This window comes from Pinus tabuliformis, chromosome 6 (genome assembly GCF_031772625.1).
Source record: "Pinus tabuliformis cultivar Carrire ecotype Pingquan chromosome 6, CPIR1, whole genome shotgun sequence".
In the NCBI taxonomy this organism is placed as follows: domain Eukaryota; kingdom Viridiplantae; phylum Streptophyta; class Pinopsida; order Pinales; family Pinaceae; genus Pinus; species Pinus tabuliformis.
In genome coordinates, this window is record NC_142292.1 from 796,099,150 (window position 1) to 796,122,779 (window position 23,630).

Sequence of the window (23,630 nt, forward strand, 5' to 3'; positions counted from 1 at the left end):
ATTCTTGTGTTGAACAACAAGCCTAAGAGAGAGCCGAGATCCTCAAGAAGAATGCGGCTAGGAGAAAGATGAATTATATGGTTTGTTTTCTGTTTTGGGAGGATTCTACCGTAGAGAAGTAGGTCGAGTTACCTATTGTTGGACGAGGAGGATATGGCCTCTTGTATCAAAAGAAGGGACATTGCCGAGTTTGCAATCTTGGTCTGCCCATATGTTTCTATCTTGCTCAGAGAGGGCTGAGGTTTTTCTTGTGCCTTAAGAGGAGGCTTGGTCTTTGTTTTGCTCTAGAAAAAGGTTGTTGAAGCCTTAGAAGGAGGCAAGAGGCCTCAGATCTTCACAGGTAGAGAAATATGGCTGTTAGCCCTCGATTTTATGAACAGGAGGAGGATTGAGGTACAGAGAGAGGGTCGTAAGCAGAATAAGTGACGACCATGATGCCTCAGGCTGATGAACATGCATGACTAGGCATGACCGAGGGTAAAGGAGGCTAATCTGTCACAGGTAGAGAAACAAGGCTTAGCCCTCGGTTTTATGAACAGGAGGAGGATTGAGGTACAAAGAGAGGGTCGTAAGCAGAATAAGCGATGACCATGAAGCCTCAGGGTGATGAATAGGCATGACTGAGGGTAAAGGAGGTTAGCCAAGACCTTAAGATGGTCACTCGAAATGTTTAGAAGGATGTTGTAGGCAGAGAAGTGCCTTGGAGCCAAGGCCACAAGCCTAGAAGAAGGGGGTTCGAGAGGCCTTAGAGCCTTAAGAGCAATGGCCGAGAAACATCGGGTTGGTGTCTAGAATGTGTGGAAGTGTCTCAAGAGTGTGGAGAGGCTAGCGAGGCAAGAAAAGAGGGTTGTTTTTTTGTGTAAGAAGTTTGTTGAGCTGATCATGAACTTTGTTCATTAAAGGAGTTGTGAAGGTTGAGGGTTGAGGGTTAAGGGAGCATCCCAAGATCTCGAGTAGTAGATTAAGAAAAGTTTGCCAGGTGGGCAACAAGAGGACAGTGACCAAACGATTTGATCATTGTGTGACTTCTGGAGGCAAAGAAAAACCACGAGCAATGGAGAAGAGGACTAAAAAGGTTGAGGACAAAGGACTGCCATCTCAAGCCCTAGATCAATCAATGGACAAACTGTGTATTTTATTGTATACTATGTATTCTAGTTGTATCAGGGTTTCATAAAGGGTCATGATCTGTGGTACAACAGTCACATGATTCTTTTATTAATGGACTAGTAAAGATTGAGATTTGTGCTCATATTTCTTGTGTACAATTATTGATTTCACTGCTAATAATTTCTGTTGTTCAAAGTTCTTTGTGTTGGGCTTCTATAGTGTGTTGTCTTCCTAGTTAGGGCATATAAGAGATCTAGAGGGCATGAAATTTCAACAGACTAGGAAGACATATCTAATCACACTCGTGTCTCTGGTTGAAAATGTAGTTTGGAAGGTGATTTTGCATTGGTCAAGTGTCATGATATGTAGTGAATCACCAAAATTCTCTCACAATAGAATTAATTAAATATTTCATAAGTTTGTACCTTAGACATATAATTAGTAATTTTATTTTTGTCTTTATTGGCCACATTTTTTATAAAGTTAAGAGGTTAACAAAAGATTATATTCTGACCTTTGATCTCAAGTGTGGAGATGCAATCTCAAACTTCCATCACTTTGGAGATTAGGTTAGGAAATTATAAAGGGGAAATGGGCCATTGGAGAGTTAGTTCGATTTGGCACAAGAGTTGGGCATTCAGCGGAGACAGGAAGTTGAATTTACAACAAAATGTGATCATCACAAAGGCAAATTTCAGGGGTAGTGAGTAGGCCTATGGAGGCCAAATTATCCAAGCCATATAGGTCGATTTAGAGGAGTACAAAAAAGCCTATTTGACAGGGCTAGGTTGGGCTAATCGATTGGACTGAAGGGGACCGAGTTGCTAGGCCAATGTGATTGGGCTGTTTAGGCCAATATTTAGTGTGTCGTCTAGGTTGATTTGGCTAGGTCATACAAGCCAAATTCCACTAGGTTGTACAACTAATTTGCTAGGTCAAAGGGCTGAAAATTTATGGGTAAATTGTTGTTGTAAATCCCTGAAAATATTTGTTGTAATCAATTTTCTGAAGTTGAATAAAGAGCCCAAGTTTGCTGGTTTTCCCCACATTGGGGTTTGTAGGGTAAAAACTGTGTCAAATATTTTTTTATTTTCTTGGTTTATTGTTTATTTATTTCTATTGTGCATATTGAGTTAGGAGCTCAATTTTTTTCTTGTTATAAAATTTCATATTTGAGGAAATTAATTTTATTTATGTTCTAAGAAATTTTATTGAACATTAAATCTGATTTGGGTTCAAGAAAACTAACATGGTATTAGGGCAGTAGTCTTTGAGTATGAAACCAACGGTTTTTGACGCAAGTACCAATTCACGAAATAACAAGCATTCAACAAGCGAGTGTTTAAGGGTTTAATTCACCATGGTTACCAATGTTCGATATGAAGATAGATTGGAAGCGGGTCCTCAAATTATCTTTAATGGAGGATTCAAATCATAGCTTTCCTTAAGGAAAATGAATTGTGGAGCATCATAAATGCCCTAGTTATTCCACCAATCTTAGATCCTATTGCCCTAGACCTGCATGAGGTAAAAGAAGCAAGGGCACAAAGGATAATTCTAGATGGAGTCAATGATAAACTTATCCCACATTCATCTGAGAAGAAGACAACAAAAGAAATGTGGGATATGCTCACCAAGTTGTACTAGAGTGACTATCAAAGCTGAAAGATGGTAATGAGGGACCATGTACACAAAACTAGGATGGCCAAGGGTGACAACATAGCTTCCTATTTGACCAAAATAACTCAGTTACAGGATGAGAGATGGCGGTTGTAGGAGAAATAATACCTGAACCAGGATTAGTGTGTATAGCATTGAATGGCTTTAGAAAATAGTGGGATGTGTTCGTCAAATGTTTCATGGGTTGAGAGCACCTTCCCACTTGGGAAAGGATGTGGGATGATTTCTTTCAAGAAGAGATCAAAGAAGGGGCTTAGTACGGTGACTAGATGAAGAAATTTGAGGAGGAAGAAAATCTTTCCCTAGCTGGTAAGGGTAAGATGAAGGCAAATAAAGGGCCAAGTAATGGGTCGACTTCCAAACTAGAGAAGGAGATAAAGCGTTTTGCTTGTCATCAACCATGACACTTTGCTAGGCAATGCCATAATAAGAAAAAGGGCAAGCAGAAGAAGGAGGTTGCTACTACAGCTGAAGTGGATGAATTTGTAACCAAATTTAAAGATGAGTTTTTGCTCATTGCCTATCTCTTGAGTTTAATAGCCACCAACATGTGGGATATTAACAGTGGGGCTTATTTCCACATGACACGAGTGAAGGAGTATTTCACTAGCTTGAAGGAGAAGGAAATTAATTCTACATAGAACTTGGAGACAATGCCAAGTACAAGGTCGCTAGAGTTGGCATTGTCAAGTTTCAAAGGGAGTTTAGTAAACCCTTGGTGGAAGTTCTGTTTTATGATTTAAGAATGACCAAAAATATGACTTTTGTTGTTGCCTTGGAAGATAAGGGTTACATTGTGACCTTTGAAGATGGCAAGGTATACATTCAACCTAAAGATTCCAGGACGACCAAGATGATAAGAGTCAAAAAGGTTAATTTATTCGGACTTCAGTTCGAACTTGCGCAAGCATTGGTATGTTGCACTGGAGAGTTGGGCTAGTTGTGGCACTAGAAGATGGCTCATCTGCACCATGGAGCACTCAATGAGCTCAAGGAGATTGTGATAGGATTTTCAGAGTTTAGGGTTGCACAACGTGATGTGTGTAAGGGGTTTGCACTGATCAAGTATGCCAAGACCACATTTTTGAGTAGTGATATTAGGGCCAAGGGCATTTTGAACTAATCCACTCAGATGTCTATGGGCCCATGTTAGCAATGTCCTTAAGTGGATACCACTATTTGCAACCTTCAAAGATGACATCTTCAGGGAGACATGGATACACTCTTGAAAATCAAGGATGAGTTTTTCCGTTGATTCAAGGAGTTCAAAGCCCTTATAGAGAACCAAACAGGGAGAAATATGAAAACACTCAAGTCTAATAATGGAGGTGAGTTCAAGGACTTTTGTGCACGTGAGGGTATTGGAAAGAGTTGACAATTCCATAAAACGCTCAACAAAATGGGGTTGAGAGCGAAGGAATACGACCGTTATCAGAGCGACCAAGGCTATTTTACATGACTAAGATTTTCCTAAATTTCTATGGGCAAAATCTTGCAACATTGTTGTTTATTTTTACAACCAGAGTCCACATAAGGTGTTAGGAAAATTGACACATGAGGAAGCTTTCAAAGGAAAGAAGCTAGATTTGGCACACATCCACATGTTTGGTTGTTTGGTATATTTCCATGTTCCATAAAAAAGAGAACAAAATTAGAACCTATTCTTATGGGGCACAGTGAGACCTCAAAATCCTGCAAAGTTTACATTCTTGCTCTCTGGAAAACAATGATACACATAGATGTGAGGTTTGAGGAACAGAGGGCTCTCATGATGTATTCTAGCATAGATTCTCCTATAGTGGAGGTTCAAGAGTAGGAGATAATTAAGAAAAGAACAATACAAACACCTCAAGATACTATGACACATAATTGTGAGAAGAATGAGTAGGCGAAGCAGGAGGAGTATGACGGAGTGAGGAGTGTTCCTCTCTCTCAGGCTTAGACTTCTAACACATGGAAGAACAAGGGCAAGTGGGTAGAGCAAACACTGAGAGATGCTGAGGAGTATGTGGGTAATCCTAGATATTCAGAGAAAGCAGGGCACCATAATGATATTCAAGCTATATGGAATTGATGAGTGAGCTGATTGAGATTGAGCTTTCCAGCTTTCGGGAAGCATTCAAGCATTAGGTGTGGATGGATGCTATGGTGGAAGAGTATTTTTCCACCATGAAGAATAATGTCTAGGAGGTTGTGCCATGACTAGAGGGTAAATCTGTGGTTGGCTTTAGATGGGTCTACAAGATTAAGCACATTGTAGATTGTAGTGTGGATAAGTTCAAGGCTCGATTTGTGGTTAAGGGGTTTTCATAGAAAGAAGGGATTGACTACGATTAGACCTTTGCCCCAACTGCCAAATACTCATCCATCAGGGCAATAATTTCTATTGCAACATAGATGGGTTGAAGGATTCACCAGACGGATGTAAAGACAACCTTCCTTAATGTTGTGGTTGTGGAAGAGATTGATATTGAGCAACCCAAAGGGTTTTGAAGTGCATGGGAGGGATTCCCATGTGTGCAGATTGAAGGGAGCAATGTATGGACTCATGTAGGTTCCCACGGCATGGTATGCTATAGGATTGAGAGCTACTTGCAAGGCATGAGCTTTACCAAGAGTGAGGGAGATCCAAACCTATATTACATTTAGGTCAAGGGTGAGCCTCTCATTTTGGTGCTGTATGTGCATGACTTATTTCTCACAATTTTTGAGAGGCTCATAGCAAAATGCAAGAAGGACCTAGCAGTAGAGTTCGACAAGAAGGATTTAGGGTTGATGCATTATTTTATGGGCTTTAGAGATGTGGTAGAAGATAGATATACCTTGGGTAGGGGAATCATACAGTTGAGATCTTGAAGCGATTCAGGATGATGGACTGCAGATCCATGTCCACACCACTAGTGACCAATTGGAAGAAGATTGATGCTTTCAGATCAGAGGCACTGGACCCTACATTATATAAATAATTGATCAAATCTCTCATGTACTTTGTCAATCCCCAACAAGACATCTATTTTGCAGTCAATACACTTAGTCAGTGCATAGTAGAGCCAAAGCGAGTTCATTAGGTGGCTGTGAAACATGTGTTGAGATACCTTTAAGGGAAAGTTGATTATGGACTGAGATATACTCAGATGGATGGAGTGAAGCTAGAGGGGTACATTGATGCTGATTATGCATGTAGTACAACTGACAAAAAGTGTACTTCTGTGTGTTGTTTCAGCTTGGAATCAGGAGTAGTTTCCTGGTTTAGTAGGAAGCAAAAGTCGGTTTCACTGAGTTCTTGTTGAGGCTGAGTACATCGCTGCTAGCTTGAAAACTTGTGAGGCAATCTAGCTTTAGAAGCTTCTCGTGGGGTTATTTAATTAGGAAATGGAACCAACTATGGTTCACTGTATCAATCAGAGTTGTATGAAGCTCTCGGAGAATATGGTGTTTCATGATAAGTCGAAACAAATTCAGATCATGTATCACTTCATTCAAGATTGTGTGTAGAAGGGCACAATATATCTACAGTATGTACCTGAGCAGGTAGCAGACATTTTGTCGAAGGCTTTGATGAAGGGAAAATTTGTATTCTTCAAAGATAAGTTGGGGTGGTGCAAACCACCTTCATCACTAAGAGGGAGTTTTGAAAATGTAGCTTGGAAGGTGATTTTGTAATGGTCAAGTGCCCATCACATGCAGTGAATCAGTGAATTACCAAAATTCTGTCACAACATAATTAATTAAATATTGACATGCAGTGAATCACCAAAATTCTGTCACAACATAATTAATTAAATATTGACCTGCAGTGAATCACCAAAATTCGGTCACAACATAATTAATTAAATATTTCCTCAGTTCAAACATTGGGCATAGAATCAATAATTTAATTTTTTATTTTACTGGCCATTTTTTTGTAAAGTTAAAAGGTCAATGAAAGTTTATATTGTGACCATTGATCTATGTGGAGAAATCTAGATGCTTGTAGATTAGTGTAGATTTCTCTTACTTGATAATTACTTGGGAATATTTGTTGGCATCTTTATTAAATTTTATGTTTTCTTCTTCATCAAGCAATTACCAAAAGCATAAAACATGAAGATCACAAGAGACAAGAACACAAAGTTCAAAAGAGACAAGAACACAAAGACATAGGCTCCAAGTCAAGGCAAAATCCCCACAAGGGGGAAACCTAAGAAAATCTTAAACCCAAGAAAATCCTTTTATTATAGAATCAGATCAAAGTGATATTTCCAAGACCCAAGACGAAGACCAATACTACCACAAAGTCCCAAGTCAGCCCTCCTTCAGTCCACCTCCAACAAATCATAGTCAACAGAAGTCAACACTGGTCAAATCTCAGAAATCTAGCCATCCCCTGAAATTTACTCTAAATAGCTCTTTACACCACCATTAACTCCCTACAACCTCTGTCGCTTCTTGTTGCTGGTCTGCATCTTTCTTGTCGCAGCTTCGAGCTGCCCTTGCTGCTTGATGAGCTCAATATTTCCTGAGTTGCTTGTCGGGCTTCCGATTTGCCGCCAACTTGCTGAGGCTCTCGCTTTTGTTGCAACCCTTTCTTTGGTGGTTGTTCGTTTTATTATAGAATCAGATCAAAGTGAGATATCCAAGTCCCAAGACTAAGACCAATACTACCACAAAGTCCCAAGTCAGCCCTCCTTCAGTCCACCTCCAACAAATCATAGTCAACATAAGTTAACGCTGGTCAAATCTCAGAAATCTAGTCATCTCCTGAAATTTACTCCAAATAGCTCTTTACGTCACCATTAACTCCCTATAACCCCTGTCGCTTCTTGTTGCTGGTCTGCATCCTTCTTGTCGCAACCCCGAGCTGCCCTTGCTGCCTGATGAGCTCAATGTTGCCTGAGTTGCTTGTCGGGCTTCCAATTTTCCGCCAACTTTTTGAGGCTCTCGCTTTTGTTGCGACCCTTTCTTTGGTGGCTGTTCCACAATTTTGTCACCCCCAACTAGATCTGCCGGTTGGATGGCTCTCATCGCGTAGATTTGCTCTGGAGGCTAGTTCCCCGTGGTGGGTGGGTGGGCTGTCAGGCCTGTCGGCTGCCCATCTTCCCCATCCTTCCACGCCCCTTTTTTTTTATTTGACCTTTATAATTTTGGCCCCTACTTTTTTCTCTTCGGGTCTGTACCACTTGTACCACTATAGAGCGGAGTTCCTTTGGCCAATTAAGTTTTTTTTCCTCTCCTTTGCACGATTGTGGCTGAACCTGGCCCAATGATCCTGTGTAAACCCTGGCTTCCTGTAATTCCCAGATCAGTTTTCAAAGGTTCAAGGTTGATACCATGTTAGAATTCTTGCGAACTTAGCACTTGGTAATTAATTCCTAGCAGAAAACTAATCTACTGAATAAATACACAGCTAGGTTTCTAATACAATAAAATTCAGCGAAAGCACATATATCGATCTCAATTACAACGAAAACTAATCTACTGAATAAATACACAGCAAGGTTCCGAACACAAAAAATTCAGCAAAAGAAAATATATCGATCTCAATCACAATGACAAATAGATCTTGCACAACTCTGTACGGGCTATTGGACCTTTTTGTGATATTAGATAGAATGAAAGAGAGAAAGACCATTGCTAAATGATTGCCAATTTAATCTTTGTCAATTACAACAGGTTCATATGACATTGAAATGGTTCGGGCCAAGATTTAGATGAAAATCTGTGTAGCAATTGCATAAAGGGGCAGGATGCCATAGCTACACCAGAACTGAACTGATATCCCACAGTCGGTAGCATGGAAATCTAATTTCAGTCAGCTCGAAATATCTTTGTAGAGTTTATGCGTCTCTAATAAGTATCTACTTAATTCTTCAATACATTTTTGTCTCTTTTTCTACAATGGTTTCAGCAACTTGTTTGCGAGGTGTTTGATTATAGAGTTTCTTCCAATGTGTCTACCCTATTGGTAGACATTTGTGTATTCATATATACTAGAGGCATATGTATATTATGGAATGAAAGAAATGCTATTCTGAAATAGTGTTGAAATTTAAAATACTGAAAGATGTTAAGAAGCGAATTTCTTTAGACATGGGACAAGACAAATTGGTCCACTTCATAACGTTACATCAATTCACGAAGGAAATAAGGAATTAATGCTACTCGACCATTTGTTGATGACCTTTCCCAGGGATTCAAAATTCTGGACAAGTTTAGTTGAAATGAATAATTGTAACCACTTTCATCAAGTTGCCAAATAAGTTGAGAAGTCTCCGACATGGGTCAAGAAACAACATTCTTTATACGAGTGGTTATATACTTGAAAGTTTGAAGCTTGAAGCCTCATGTTTTTGTTAATTGCACCTATGTTTCTTCTAGTGAAGAAATTTCAATGTAGTTATTTCATAATAAACATTGTAGTAAACCACTGCAAGAAGCCTCGACTGTATTTTCCTTGAAACTACTAAAAGTTAATTCATATACTTTGTTTCCCAAGGAAATTCTAGCTTACGTCTATGCTTGGGATGCCCATCCATGAAGACGTAATCTAATCTTTCACTACCATCTCAAGAGCTGACAATCCAGCCACTTATAAAATAGTACTTGGCGATGTTACACTTCATCTAGTTTCTAGTCCAAAATCAATCACGTCATGAGAAAACTACTTTGGATCAACTGCAGGTTCTTTTCAGTTTTGCAACATCTAGAACTGATTTTCCAATGTTTGCATCCCTAATATTCTTATATTCATCATTGAGCATTTTACTCTGGAAGACCCTCTCCTTAAGTAAGGAATTCATGTAGTCTATCTAACTATTATTGTCTTTACTTCCGCTAGTGCCATGCCAATATCTAGTTATTCATTTTTTCCTACGTTTAACTTTTATCTTCAAATCATCAATGGTTGATTGAATTGATTTCATCTCTCTAGTCTGAATGGTATTAGTTCTGTCATGCTTCTATGTTCTTTCTTCATCTTGGGATTTGACTTGATACGTCATCCTCTTCTTTAGTGTAGTCAATTTAAACTTGAGTCCATAGCATCCTCTGGCCTTTGATTCTCTATTTCCTAGAGATCATCATCCACTTCTAAATGTTTGGCTTTGAATCCGAATCCACAACTTCAATTCCTTTCTCTCAAGCCCATTTATCAAACATTCTCCCTCTTTTTGGCTTTGATTCTGAATCCACAACTTCAATTCCTTTCTCTCAAGCCCATTCATCAAACATTCTCCCTCTTTTGTCAGTGAGGGGCAGCTTAGTTGGTAAACTGGGGGTGTTGTTATTCACCCACCATTTTTCAAATTCTAACAGAGACATTCTTGTCCCCTGTTCCTTTTTCTATGAAAGGTGCTGCTTGCAAGTTGAAAACATTGTTTTCTTTTAGTTGCTGAGCTAATGTATGTTTCAATTTTGTTTAGCTGTTCAGCTTGAAGTGAAATAACAACTAGTAAAGCATCTTACTTCGTTTGTCCTTCCTTCATTATTCACCCACCAATGTTCAAATCCTAACAGAGACATTATTGCCTCCCATTCTGTTTCTATGAAAGGTGCTGCTTGCAAGTTGAAAACATTTCTTTTAGTTGCTGAGCTAATGTATCTTTCAATTTTGTTTAGCTGTTCAGCTTGAGGTGAAATAACAGCTAGTAAGGTATCTTTACTTCTTTTTTCCTTACTTTCATTTGATTTTTCAAAAGAGTGGAGTCTAAAGACTTACCCAGATCAATGTTTTTGCAATCAGGAAACAATGAATAAGTGTCGGCGATGATCATTAATTAGTTGTTCTCCTGGTGACAATTCACATGATGAACTTGCATGGAGAACTATAGAGTAGATAAAGCGTGGTTTCCTTCAACTTCACCAACTACTCTGATTTCTCATGTTAAATTTGTTAAACATGATCATTGAAAACATTTGCATTCACCTTCTCATCTAGTGAAGGAATTGAGATGTCATAAATATTTGTCTACTGAAGTACTGTATTCCCAGGCTTACCATCTCTGTAAATCCCTTCTCCATCTATAGGAAAATTTTGTGTTGGTTTGTTGGAAATTTCCTGTTTAAAAGGATTATGGAGAATCACAGATTCTTCATTGATTTCACCATCATCCTTGGGATTATAAATTACCCACAATCTCCTTTTATGAGTATTGATGGTTGTAGGGGTAGCAAAAAACATTTCAAGGTGGTTTCAATTGGGTAGCAGTTTATTAAGTGGAGTTTATATACTTTTTCTAAATAAAGATTCCTTTAACCGTTAAAGGAATGATATACACATGGCTTTAATATAAAAAAGAGGGCTGCAAATGTAGCTTCCACAAGCAAATCCAAGAGTCAAAAAGATTTCAAGGTGGTTTTCAATTGGGTAGCAGTTTATGAAGTGGAGTTTATATACTTTTTCTAAATAAAGATTCCTTCAACCATTAAAGAAATGATATACACATATGGCTTTAATATAAAAAAGAGGGCTGCAAATGTAGCTTCCACAAGCAAATCCAAGAGTCAAAAAGATAAAAGTGGGTTGGCCACAACTAAATCACCAACTCTCACATAATGTCTACATGTGTTGTCCATGAAAGAGACTACAGGAAACTACCTAAGTAAATAAATACCAAGCATTGACCACACTAGTTACACAAGGAGGCTAGTCATGGTAATCATCTAGGGTAGGGTTACAACCCAAAGACATGGGGATTGATACTAAGAAGCTAGAGTGGGTCCACCCATCTATAGGAGGCTACGGAAGCTTGAGACGAGACCATATGGCAAGGGATAACATCATTACTTGCTTGTTGCTTGGTGGACTATGTTGGAAATTGGGTAGCTCGATGGACTATGTTGGAAAGGCAAGTTACCCAAGTAGTTGGGGTTTTGACTCAAAGATGTGGGTTTAGGCCCAAGACAATTAATTGTTTATTTTAATTTAATTATTAAAGGATAAGTGACAAAAACCCTAAAGGATCTCAGACTTTCCATAAGAAACCCTAAGGAAAAGAATAAATAAGAGGGGACCAATGGGGAGCTCTCACATCATAGCAATCTCATTCTTGTTTTGAACATCAAGCCTAAGAGAGAGCCGAGACCCTCAAGAAGAATCCGTGGCTAGGAGAAAGATGAATTATATGGATTGTTTTCTGTTTTGGGAGAAGGATTCTACCCTAGAGAAGTAGGTTGAGTTACCTACTGCTGGACGAGGAGGATATGGTCTCTTGTATAAAAGAAGGGAGGATGTCGAGTTTGCAATCTTGGTTTGCCCATATGTTTCTCTCTTGCTCAGAGAGGGCTGAGGTTTTGCTTGTGCCCTAGGAGGAGGCTTGGTCTCTGCTTCTGCTTTAGAAAAGGGCTGTTGAAGCGCTAGAAAGAGGCGGGGGTCCTCAGATCTGTCACAGGTAGAGAAATAGGGCTGCTAGCCCTCGGTTTTATGAACAAGAGGAGGGTAGAGGTATAAAGAGAGGGTCGTAAGCATAATAGGAGGCGACCGTGAAGCCTCAGTTTGATGAACATGCATGATTGAGGGGTAAAGGAGGCTAGCCAAGCCCTTAAGAAGGCCAGGGAAAATGTTTAGAAGGAGATTGCGGGCAGAGAAGTGCCCTGAAGCTAGGGCTGCATGCAGTGAGGGTAAGAACGCAGGCCTAGAAGAAGCGATGCCGAGGGGCTTCAAAGCCCTAAGAGAAATCACTGAGAAACCTCAGGTTGGTGGCCAGAACATGTGGAAGTGTCTCAGGTGTGTGGGGAGGCTAGCGAGGCAAGCAAAGAGGGTTGTTGTGTTGTGTAAAAGTTTTGTTGAGTTTATCATGAAGTCTGTTCATTAAAGGAGCTGTGAACAAGAAGTTTGAGGGTTGAGGGTTAAAATAGCATCCCAAGATCTCGAGTAGTTGATTAAGAAAAGTCTGCTAGGTGGGTTCGCAAGAGGACAATGACCAAAGGATTTGATGTCTGTGTGAATTTTGGAGGCAAAGGATAGTTAGGAGCAGTGGAAAAAAGGACTGAAGGGGCCAAGGACAAAGCACTGCAATCGACAAGTAAGTCAACATTTGTCTTTGTATTTTAGTGGGCAGATTCAAGATCTAAAGGATCAAATCTCTTTGTATAATGTTTTTTTATTTATATTTTTTTTAAAATTATTCAAAATTTTTTTTATTTTTACTTTAATCTTCTATTTTATTTATTTATTTATTTTTTTAAATTGGGTTTGTTTTTAAATATTTTTTTTTCAAAATTTTAATTTAATTTAATTTTTATGTTAATTTTGTTTTTTTAGTACATTTTTTATGTTTGGTTTATTTATTTTATCTTTTATATATGTTTTTATGTTTGTGTTTTTTTTGCCATGGTTTTTGTATTTGTTCTTTTGTTCTAATATATATTATTATGTACGTTTTATTATAAAATCTTGATATATAATTTTTCTTTAGTGTTCAAAATGAAATAGGCATATGCAAATTAAAAATAATATTAATAATCAACAATTATTTTAATATTAGTCAAAAATAAAATATTCTTATTAGCATTTATATATATAAAATTTAAAGTACAAACATTTCTTTTTAGTTTGATAGACAGTTACTAAAACTTATGGTAAGGGGTGTGTATTTCTTTTATGCTTAACATAGAATTACCATATGACATTCATAAAATATTTCAATATCTATTTTAAATAAAATATCTTCCTCCTTCCACATATATAAATTATTAGAATGTATACATTTCTTATTATGTTGAGAGATGTATTTTATAGCATAGTAGGAGGGAGGTGTAAGAGGTGTGTAATTCCTTCAATGGTAAACCTAAGTTAGTATGTGGCAAATAAAAATTGTTTCAATATAAGTTAGATACAAAATATTTCATGTTCACAAGTGAAAATAACTTTATACTTTGTGTGTGTGTGGGGGCCAATGAATTATTATACTCCCTGTGTGTTAAAATTGGTTTATTATGCAAAGAACATGTTTTCAATAGCTTAGAATACATTAAGAAAATTGGTATTATGATAAATATTTTAAAATTGTAATTTAATTTGGGTGTATATATATATATATATATAGGATACTCCATGAGAGCCTATAAGTAGTGTTTTTCTCAACTGTAATTTTTATATTTAATATATGGTGTTTTGAGATTTCCAATGTTTTCACTATGCAACTCATGAAAGTTTGTTTTTATTGAGCCTATAAGTAGTGTTTTTCTTGAATTGTAATTTTTACATTTAATACATGGTGTTTTGAAATTTTCCAATGCCCACTTTCACTCTGCAACTCATGAAAGCTTATTTTTATTTGGATTTTTTTTTAACTATAGTAAAAATGAAAAAATACTTTTGATCTCTTTGGTTAGTGCTGACCACTTCATAATAGTATATTAATTTTATTTATCCTCTATTTTTTTATCCCACTACATATTCTCTTTAAATTGAGATGTAAAAATATTTTTAATAATCATCCTCGAGGGTTAGCTCAATTGGTTGAGTCCCTATCGTTAAAGCATATTTTCTATTAAGAGGCCATGTGTTCAATTATTTCAACACTATCAAGGTTAGACTCCATGGTTTAGTCAGTAGGAAGTGGTCCCTTCATGTGGACCTGCCTGGTACAAATAATGGTCAATCTTCGAGTCCATGAACCCCACACACACACATATATAATAAAATTATTAAATATTTTTTTTTTTTTTTTTTGTGAAACTAAGATTTTCTATTAAGTCAAAAAGTTACATTTCAACATATACCTTCCCAAAATCCTACGGGCCTCACTCTTACTAGATTTATTGACCGCTAGATGCAAACACTGACACATAGCAAGTTCCCAAGATAGCAAAAAGAACAAAAACTAGAAAGGCAGGTAAAACCAGAAAACTTGTAAGGCCAAGATACAACCTACAACCATAAGAAATTAGAAGATTTGACCGAAGAAGGGTGGTCCGGACCTGAGCCAGTAGATGGAGGGGGTTTAAAATCACAATGGATGTGTTTCTCCATATGGGTCAGCTTGATCTCAAGCCAATCCAACTTCTCCTAAACACACCTCTACCCTCTCACCAGGTTGGGCAGTCTATCACGCATCTGCCGCTAGTTGCATTGGAGATGGTTCATGAAGTTGATAATGTCATTACGATCATCTTGCCAAGCCCTATTGAATTGATCCAAGGAAAGAGTGATATGCCTCAAAATATTTTCAATGTCAACTTGTGGAAGGATCTGAGTGATAGTGGCAGAAGTCTGAGAGGGTATCGGGTCAATGGCCTCACCCTAGCCATGATCTTCCCGTGCACGCCCCCTGCATTTCCCCCTCTCTCTTGCGCCTCTTCGCATTCATCCATATTGGTGGTGCATCACTAACTGGACTGTCGTCGGACAAGTACCCACACTCCCCCAAGCCACACACCCATAGAGTAAATATGTTATAACAAGACTTCATATCCACCAAACACCCAAGAGCACCACCCACTAATGCTTTGGACCACAAACACATCCCATACTAAGCATAATTGAATTCCACCTAGGGGTCTCCGCCTGTGGTTGGAAAAACACCCATAAGCTATTGTTGAGGTGATAAATATTGCTGGCGATGGTCTGCTACATAGGTTCTCCCATGTTTGATTCCAACTCCACCACTACCCAGACTTACCCTAAGAAAAAATACACATACATAACTCCTAGGAAAGTGTTGAAAAGGTATAGTAGAACTGAAACTCAACCCAGTTAAGCCCAAGACCAAACCATCAAACATCCAAACTCCCTCTACCCACGCCAATAAACACATGACAATTTATGATTCAAATGGAAAGTGGCATCTACCCATGGTATTCATTTACACATGGTATTTATCCCCCCATGGTATTCATCCACCCATGGAATCTACCCATAGTATTGTAAGTGGCATTTACCTATGGTATTGTAAGTAGCATCCACCCATGGTATTCACGCACCCATGGTGTTTATCCACCCATAGTATTCATCCACCCATGGTATTGTAAGTGACATCCACCCATGGTATTCATTCACCCATGGTATTTATCTACCCATGGTATTGTAAGTGGCATCTACCTATGGTATTTACCCACCCATGGAATTTACCCATGGTATTGTAACTAAAAAAATATAAGTAGCAAGTCACATTTTGTAAAAGGACAGATTCTCCACCACAATGTAGCTTTTACAATTATTCTCTATTTTAATAAAAAGTTTCTTGGTGGTTTTGTCTAATGTGTGTTCTATTTTCTTTTGGCATTTCAATTTTTTATATTTTGGGGGTCTCCCCCCCAAGATCCATTTCAATTTTTTAGATCTTGGCGGCCTCCCCCCAAGATCTAGATCAATGGTATCATAGTCAAGTTACGACTCCATGGGAATGAGGGTTTGACGTATATTTCAGTTTCAATGTGTTGCAACAATCTTCAAAAAACGTCATACATGTCCTACGATCTCCACAGAGCACTTTCTTAGGAAAAGTGGGAAGATTTATTTATTTATTTTGTTTTTTATTTAATTAATTTTTTATATTTTTTAGGTTTTTGCAGGAATTTTTTGGGTGGCGAGTTTGTAGATCAGATCTGTAACTTTTGGTGTAAAATTAAAAAAAAACAATGAACATATATGGATTCGTTGCAAAAAAAATACCCAAATTCAAAAAAACATCAGCTGAATCAGAGTCCAGATCAAGGAGATATTGTTGATTTAAAATCAGATGTGTTGCAGAATTTTTTCTGACGACAATTCGTGGATGACAGATCTCCTATCATATTTTTGTAATTTTTGCAAATAATTTTAGAAAAATTATTTCATATCTGAGCTCCTCCTGAAAAATCACCCAATTTCAAAAAAAAATTGATTGAATCAGAGTTCAGATGAGGGAGATATCGTTGATTTAAAATCAGTTTTTTTTTTTTTTTTTTCCAGAATTTATGAGATGACAAGACAGTTGCATCACAAACCTGAGTCTCTAAAGTGTCTAGTTAGAGATTTCAATCACATGGGAAGATGCAGAATGGTCATTATATTTTTAAAAACAGGTTATAATAAAGATTCTGAGTTATATTAACCGAGTTATGCCCATTTTAAATTAATTTTTAGATATAGAGCAACATTCAGAGCAAGTTCCCTTTGGAGACATGCCCTTCCACCCTGCTTTAGTAGGCACCTACTTCACATTCATCAGTTTCAACATAGCAGCATCCGTCTTGGGTTCTTTGGAGACGTGCCCTCCCACCCCAGGCTATGTAGGCACCTGCTACTTATCAACATGATGGTTATGGGTCAATTGCACAAAATCCTTGTCATCAAAGTCCATTTTCTAGGTCGTACACTGTTAGTATCACAGTTGGTCACAAGCATTATAGGGTATCTCTATCCTCGGATCTTCATTTTTCATGGTTATGGGTCATCCACAAATCCGCACTTCATCGAAGTCCATTTGCTAGGTTGCACACTGTTAAAATCACAGTTGGCCACAAGCATTACAGGGTATCTCTATCCTCGAATCTTCGTTCATCATGGTTATGGGTTAACCACATAAAACCCTTCTCTTCAGTGGCTCTTCATATTAAACAAAAGCTTCTCAAGAGGGAACTTCATGCAATGGGTATCATTGCTTCTTAAGGAGGGAGGAATTCTCTGAATGGAAAGTGGCATCTACCCATGGTATTCATTCACCCATGGTATTTATCTAGCCATGGTATTCATCCACCCATAGAATCTACCCATGGTATTGTAAGTGGTATCTACCCATGGTATTGTAAGTAACACCCCCCATGATATTCATGCACCCATGGTATTGTAAGTGGAATCCACCCATGGTATTCATCCACCCATGGTATTTATCCACACATGGTATTGTAAGTGCCATACAACCATGGTATTTACCCACCCATGGAATTTACCCTTGGTATTGTAACTAAAAAGACTATGAGCAACAAGTCGCATTTTGTAAAAGGACAGATTGCCCACCACAATGTAACTTTTACAATTATTCTCTAATTTAATAAAAGAAATATTGGTGGTTTTGTTTAATGTGTGTTCTCTTATTTTCTTATGGAATTTCAATTTTTCAGATCTTAAGGACCTCCCTCGCAAGATCCATTTCAATTTTTTAGACCTTGGGGGTCTCCCCCGTGGATCCGGATCAATTTCATTACCAAGGGCCGAAATACTTACCAGGTCAGACATATATGAGGCTACGTACAAGTTTCCCTGGGAAAACCCCTTCATCCTCCAGTAAAATAATAGACCCCTAGCAACCCAATAATTGCACAAAGAATTTGAAATTCTAGGATCCTTCACTCGTAACCACCCTCCACAAACAATAACAACGAGGTCAAATTCTTTAGATACGAAGGTGACAGACTCGAGAGATAATCAAGACCTCTTACCTTGTTCTAGACATGAAGAACCCAAAGCGACTTCTGAGACACACCCAATGTGTCTGCAACAAAGTTGAACGAGAGGTGTCAGATAACTTTTCAAGTAGCTTCACACAACCATGCATGAATCCTAGACCCCAGCTTAACTTTCGCTAAGATGGTGTCCCTCTGCTTCACTCTCCCCAAATGCAACTACAATAGGGACTCCCCTCCTAAATCACTCACCAGACACATAAATAACATTCCCCCCCATTTCTCCACATATTTCTTATGAAAGCCAGACAGAAAACACTCTCGTAGCCATCCCATACCAGACTGCACAAATCTCCACCAGCAAACAAACCACTATCCACACAACTACATCATAGCTCCAAATATCACCATATCCAACTTTAAATGAAATGAATGCCACCTTACCACAACTTGATAACTCGCATGATGGTGCATGTCGTCCAGTTTGTTGGAAATAATACTGAGAGGGGGGGTGAATCAGTATTATCAAGTCAAATATTCCCTTTTTCAAATCCAGATAATATACGCTACTTCAGTTAATTAAATTCGCGTATATACGCAACTATGTAGAAGGAAACTCGTGTATACAATGCAAACTTATAATTCACTTTATCTTTCAGATTTTGATTGTTAATCTGTGTATCAGAATTAAATAACCAGTAACCCGAAACAGTAAAACAGAGCAGAAGACAATCACACACAAGAACACAAGATATAAGGCGGAAACCTAATGTGGGTGAAAACCACCTGCTGCAATTCGTCTCTATCTTCTTTTAATTAGAAACTTCTTTTTACAATGTACTGGTGCATCCCTTTACCAGTACGTAGGCTGCAACTTGCAGAGAGCTACCACCCTCTCTCGTTCTCCAGCTTGTCCTGGAAGGGAGCTACAACCCCCTTAGCTCTTGCACTAGCCAAGATACTAGTACGTAGGTGCTGGCCTACAAAAGACTACAACCTTCTCTTTCTTCCAGGGACCACGTTTCATAAATTTTAGACTGGATCCATGAACATCAATCAATCATCAAGAATTTCTGCATCAAACAATCTCCTTTTCACCAATTAGAACTGAATCAAGTAGATACTTCTCTGACAGCTGTACCCAAAACATAGTAACAGTAACCACACACCAAATTCTGAACCCAGAACACTGCAGCAATAAACAGAAGTAGCTAGATCACAACTCAAAAGATATATGCTACTTCAATAACCTGAAACCTGCGTGGATACGCTTTTATGTTTGGAGAAACTTGCGTATATGCTGTTTTGATTCACCGAACCAGCGTGTATACGCGCCTTAGCTTTACTGAACCTGCGTACAGATCTATAAAGGATAATTCACTCTTTCAAATATTTAGACCTAGATTATCAGATTTATAGATCAAGCATGCGCCACATATAACAGATCAAAATCATACACAGATACTACCATTCAAGGCTAAAGATTATGACCCATCAATAGAACTTATCCTTCTCTTTGTGCTAAGGTTCCTCCTTCATTCAGATCCAGATCTGCACCATAACCTCAATCACCAATTTCAGATCTAGCACTTATTAGATATTCAATTAATTCAGATGTTTCTTTGCCAAATGATCTCCTTCCTCTTTTATAGTCTTAGGCCTTTCACAATACCTCGGTCCAAAACCATAATAAAACAATACCATGGACCCAATACTTGGGATCAACACTTCTAACGAGATACCATGGTCCAAAGCCATAGGTTCAAATACCAAGGATTAACTACCACAGACCAAAAGTAAGTTCTCCAACATATACACGCTTTTCTTTGCGAGAAAGTGCATGTATACACACACGCGCCTTTGTAATGTCTAACCCGCGTGTATACGTGGTTTAGTCTAGATGAACCTGCGTATATGTATTTTCCTTCATTCTGAAAGCCTGTACTAAGATCTGTCACCAAAGAGAGTTGCCATCAAGGACAACACTTGTGCCATAGCTCCAAACATGTGCCATAATGCCAACAATCTCCCCCTTTGGACTTGATGGCAACCCCAAGATCCTCAAAGTCATTCTCCCCCTTTGTCATTAAGGGCAAAGGGTTGTGCTCCCCCTGAGTACATGCTGAAATCTTTGCCCTGCTATGCTGACCATGCTCCCCCTGACTGTAGGCAAGCTCTGCAAAAAGATGTCTTCAAGAAGAACCATGACCTATACATCATAAAAGACCTTCCTATCATCAAAAGACTTAATACATACATCCATCACCCAACCAAGTGGGGATCATTCACCCAACCAAGTGGGGATACATAAAAAATTTACATATGACAACCAAGTACACTACATCTTCATCCCAAGCATAGTGGGGAAACCAAAATAGGCCGTTACATGACCTTGACACCATAAAAGAGATACATGACATAGAGACGAAATATCTAGAGCAAGACTTACGAGAGTCACCAATAACTGATATCAGCAGCATCTGTCAATCACCATTCAGATCAGCAACCATGATTTCCTTTTATTCTCCCTCTGCCTCTGTTCCACCTGAAACCAACAACAGCTGTGAATTAGAACCAAAAGCTTCTAAGATAATGCCAACAATGCATCATTAGAAGTTTATCTTCTCCCCCTGAACCTGTGCCAGATGGTCTCTGTCAGACCCATATCAGACTATCTTCAACCAGAGCCTGTCCCTACTGATATCCATCAAGCACAAATCGGCGTATGTACGTGGATCCTCCTTAGGAAACTCGCGTACACCCATTTTTCTTTGAAACAGACAAGTTTTAACAACAAGATGATGCATCAACTACTCCCAGCTTCTGTCTGAGGTATTCAAAAGCTTCCCTGGGCAGTGGTTTGGTGAGTATATCAGCGACTTATTCCTTAGAGGGAACATACTCCAGCTTGACCTTTTGTTCCAGCAATTGTTCCCGGAGAAAATGATATTTGATAGGTATGTGCTTGGTCTTTGAATGCATGATTGGGTTCTTTGAAATGCTGATTGCACTTGTATTATCACCTAAGATGGAGATAGGTGGAGTACAAGTGATTTGAAAATCCTGCAAGGTTCGCATCATCCAAAGGAGTTGAGTGTAGCAAGATGCAACAGCCACATATTCCGCTTCAGCTGTAGATAAATCAATCGAACTCTGTTTCTTGCTGAACCAAGATACTAATCTGGAACCCATAAAGAATGCACCACCACTTATGCTCTTTCTATCATCCACGCTTCCAACCCAATCTGCATCTGTATAAGCATGAAGAGTGAGATCTGTATCTCTAGGATACCATAAGCCATAGTTTTGAGTTCCTTGAAGATACTTGAAAATTCTCTTCACTGCCTGAAGATGAGTTTCCTTTGGATTTGCTTGAAATCTTCCAACTATTCCCACTGCATGCATGATGTCTGGTCGGGTACCTGTCAAATAAAGTAGACTTCCAATCATAGATCTATAGGTTGGTTGATGCACTACTGCTGATTCATCATTTGCACTGAGGCTGCATCCTGTAACCATGGGGGTACATACTGGTTTTGCATCTTCCATGCCATATTTCTTCAAGATCTGCTTGAGATACTTGGTTTGAGACAAAAAGATACCGCCTTCATTTTGTTGGATTTGCAATACAAGAAAATATCTCAGTTCTCCAAGCAAGGACATTTCGAATTCTTTCTGCATCACCAAGGAAAAGCTTTGACTCATAGCTTCTTCATTGCTGCCAAAGATAATATCATCTACATACACAACAAGTATTAGCAATTTAGTCATTTTCAATTTTTATATAAAGATTGCTATTTGCTGATCCTTTTGAAAAACCTTGTTGATGAAGATATTTGTCCAAACGGTAGTACCAAGCCCTTGGACTCTGTTTAAGACCATAGAGAGCCTTTTTTAGTCTGCATACAAGATTTGGATCATTCCCAAGAATGAAACCATCTGGTTGCTCAATGTACACCTTCTTCTAAGTATCCATTCAGAAAGGCTGATTTCACGTCCATTTGAAATACTTTTAACTTCTGAAAGCTTGAGAGAGCAAGGAACATTCAGATGGCCTCAAGTCTAGCAACGGGAGCAAAAGTTTCTTCAAAGTCTATTCCTTCTTGTTGAGCATACCCTTTACAAACAAGTATGGCCTTGTTTCTAATCACTTCCCCATTTTCATTCAACTTGTTTTTAAAGATCCATTTTGTCCCTATGACATTCTTATCTTTTGGTCTAGGAACCAACTCCCAAGTGTTATTCTTTTCGATCAGCTCAAGTTCTTCATCCATTGCCTTGACCCAGCATTCATCTTTGCATGCCTCTTTTACATTTTGTGGTTCAGTGGAGGAGAGCAATGCCAAATAGCTTGAGGCTTCTGCAATTGTTCTTCTTGTTTGTATACATGCCTCTTTCTGCCCCAAAATTTGAGATTCTGGATGATTCTTCTGAATGTACCTGGATGGAGTCTTCTCTTCTATCCTTATCTGTTCCTCTGGTGTCTCTTGAGGTTCTTCTTCATCATCAGTCTGATTTGAAGGGTGGTCTTCATCCTCTTCGATATTTTCATATTTTACTTGCCTAGGAATGTTTCCTTCTTCATCAACCACTACATCAATGTTGTCAACAATTCTTCCAAGTCTTTTATTGTAACACTTATATGCTTTGGTGTGGGGAGAATAACCAAGGAGAATGCCTTCATCTGCTCTAGGTTCAAATTTGCCAAGATGTTCATCATTATTCTTAATATAGCATTTTCTTCCAAAATTTTTGAAATGTTTTACCGAAGGAGTCTCACCATACCAGAGCTCATGAGGAGTTTGAGTGTTGTTCACCTGGACATTTGTTTTGTTGAGAATAACAACCGCAACAAATGCAGTTTCAGCCCAGAAGGTTGCGGGAGTTCCTAGCTGTAGAGAATTCACTTCTTATTCCATGTTCTTCACAAAAATTTAAAAATTCATTTGAGGTAAACTCCCCACCTCTATCAAACCTGAGGCACCTAATTTTGTGATCTGATTTGTTTTCAACCAAGGCTTTGAAAGATTTGAATTTTTTGAAGGCTTTGTCTTTGTGCTTCATAAGTCCTATCCAAACCATCCTAGAGAAGTCGTCAAAGAATAATATAAAGTATTCTTCTCCTCGAGGTGACCTTTTCCTAGATGGACCACATACATCTGTATGGACTAGTTCAAGAGGCCTGCTAGCTGATCCTTCCTTCTCAGGGAAGTTAGTTCTGGTTTGCTTACCAAACTAACATGATTTGCATATTGTATTGTCTGGAATTCTGATGTCTGGAAGACCACGAATTGCCTGGTATTTGCATGCTTTCATTATCTGTGAAAAGCTTAGATGCCCCAACCTCCGGTGCCATAACCAGTGTTCATCATTCTTGCTCAAATAGCATTGTTTTTGTCCTTCTTCAAATATGTATAAATTATTTGGAGTTCTTATGCCTTTGATCACTGTTTTTCCTGTATCAAGATCACAAACACTACATCATTTGATCGAAATATTACCTCAGTTCCTTGATCACACATCTGACTGACACT

At 38.4% G+C, this 23,630-nt stretch overlaps 1 long non-coding RNA gene across 1 annotated transcript in view; it reads left to right on the forward strand.

The window, feature by feature from the left end:
* The window catches only part of LOC149261201 (uncharacterized), a 35,349-nt gene extending 24,348 nt beyond the window's left edge, over positions 1-11,001 (forward strand). Inside the window, exon 3 of the long non-coding RNA XR_016258414.1 lies at positions 10,511-11,001. This is a non-coding gene — a long non-coding RNA (uncharacterized LOC149261201). The remainder of the gene's footprint in view (positions 1-10,510) is intronic.
* Positions 11,002-23,630: the final 12,629 nt, after the last annotated feature.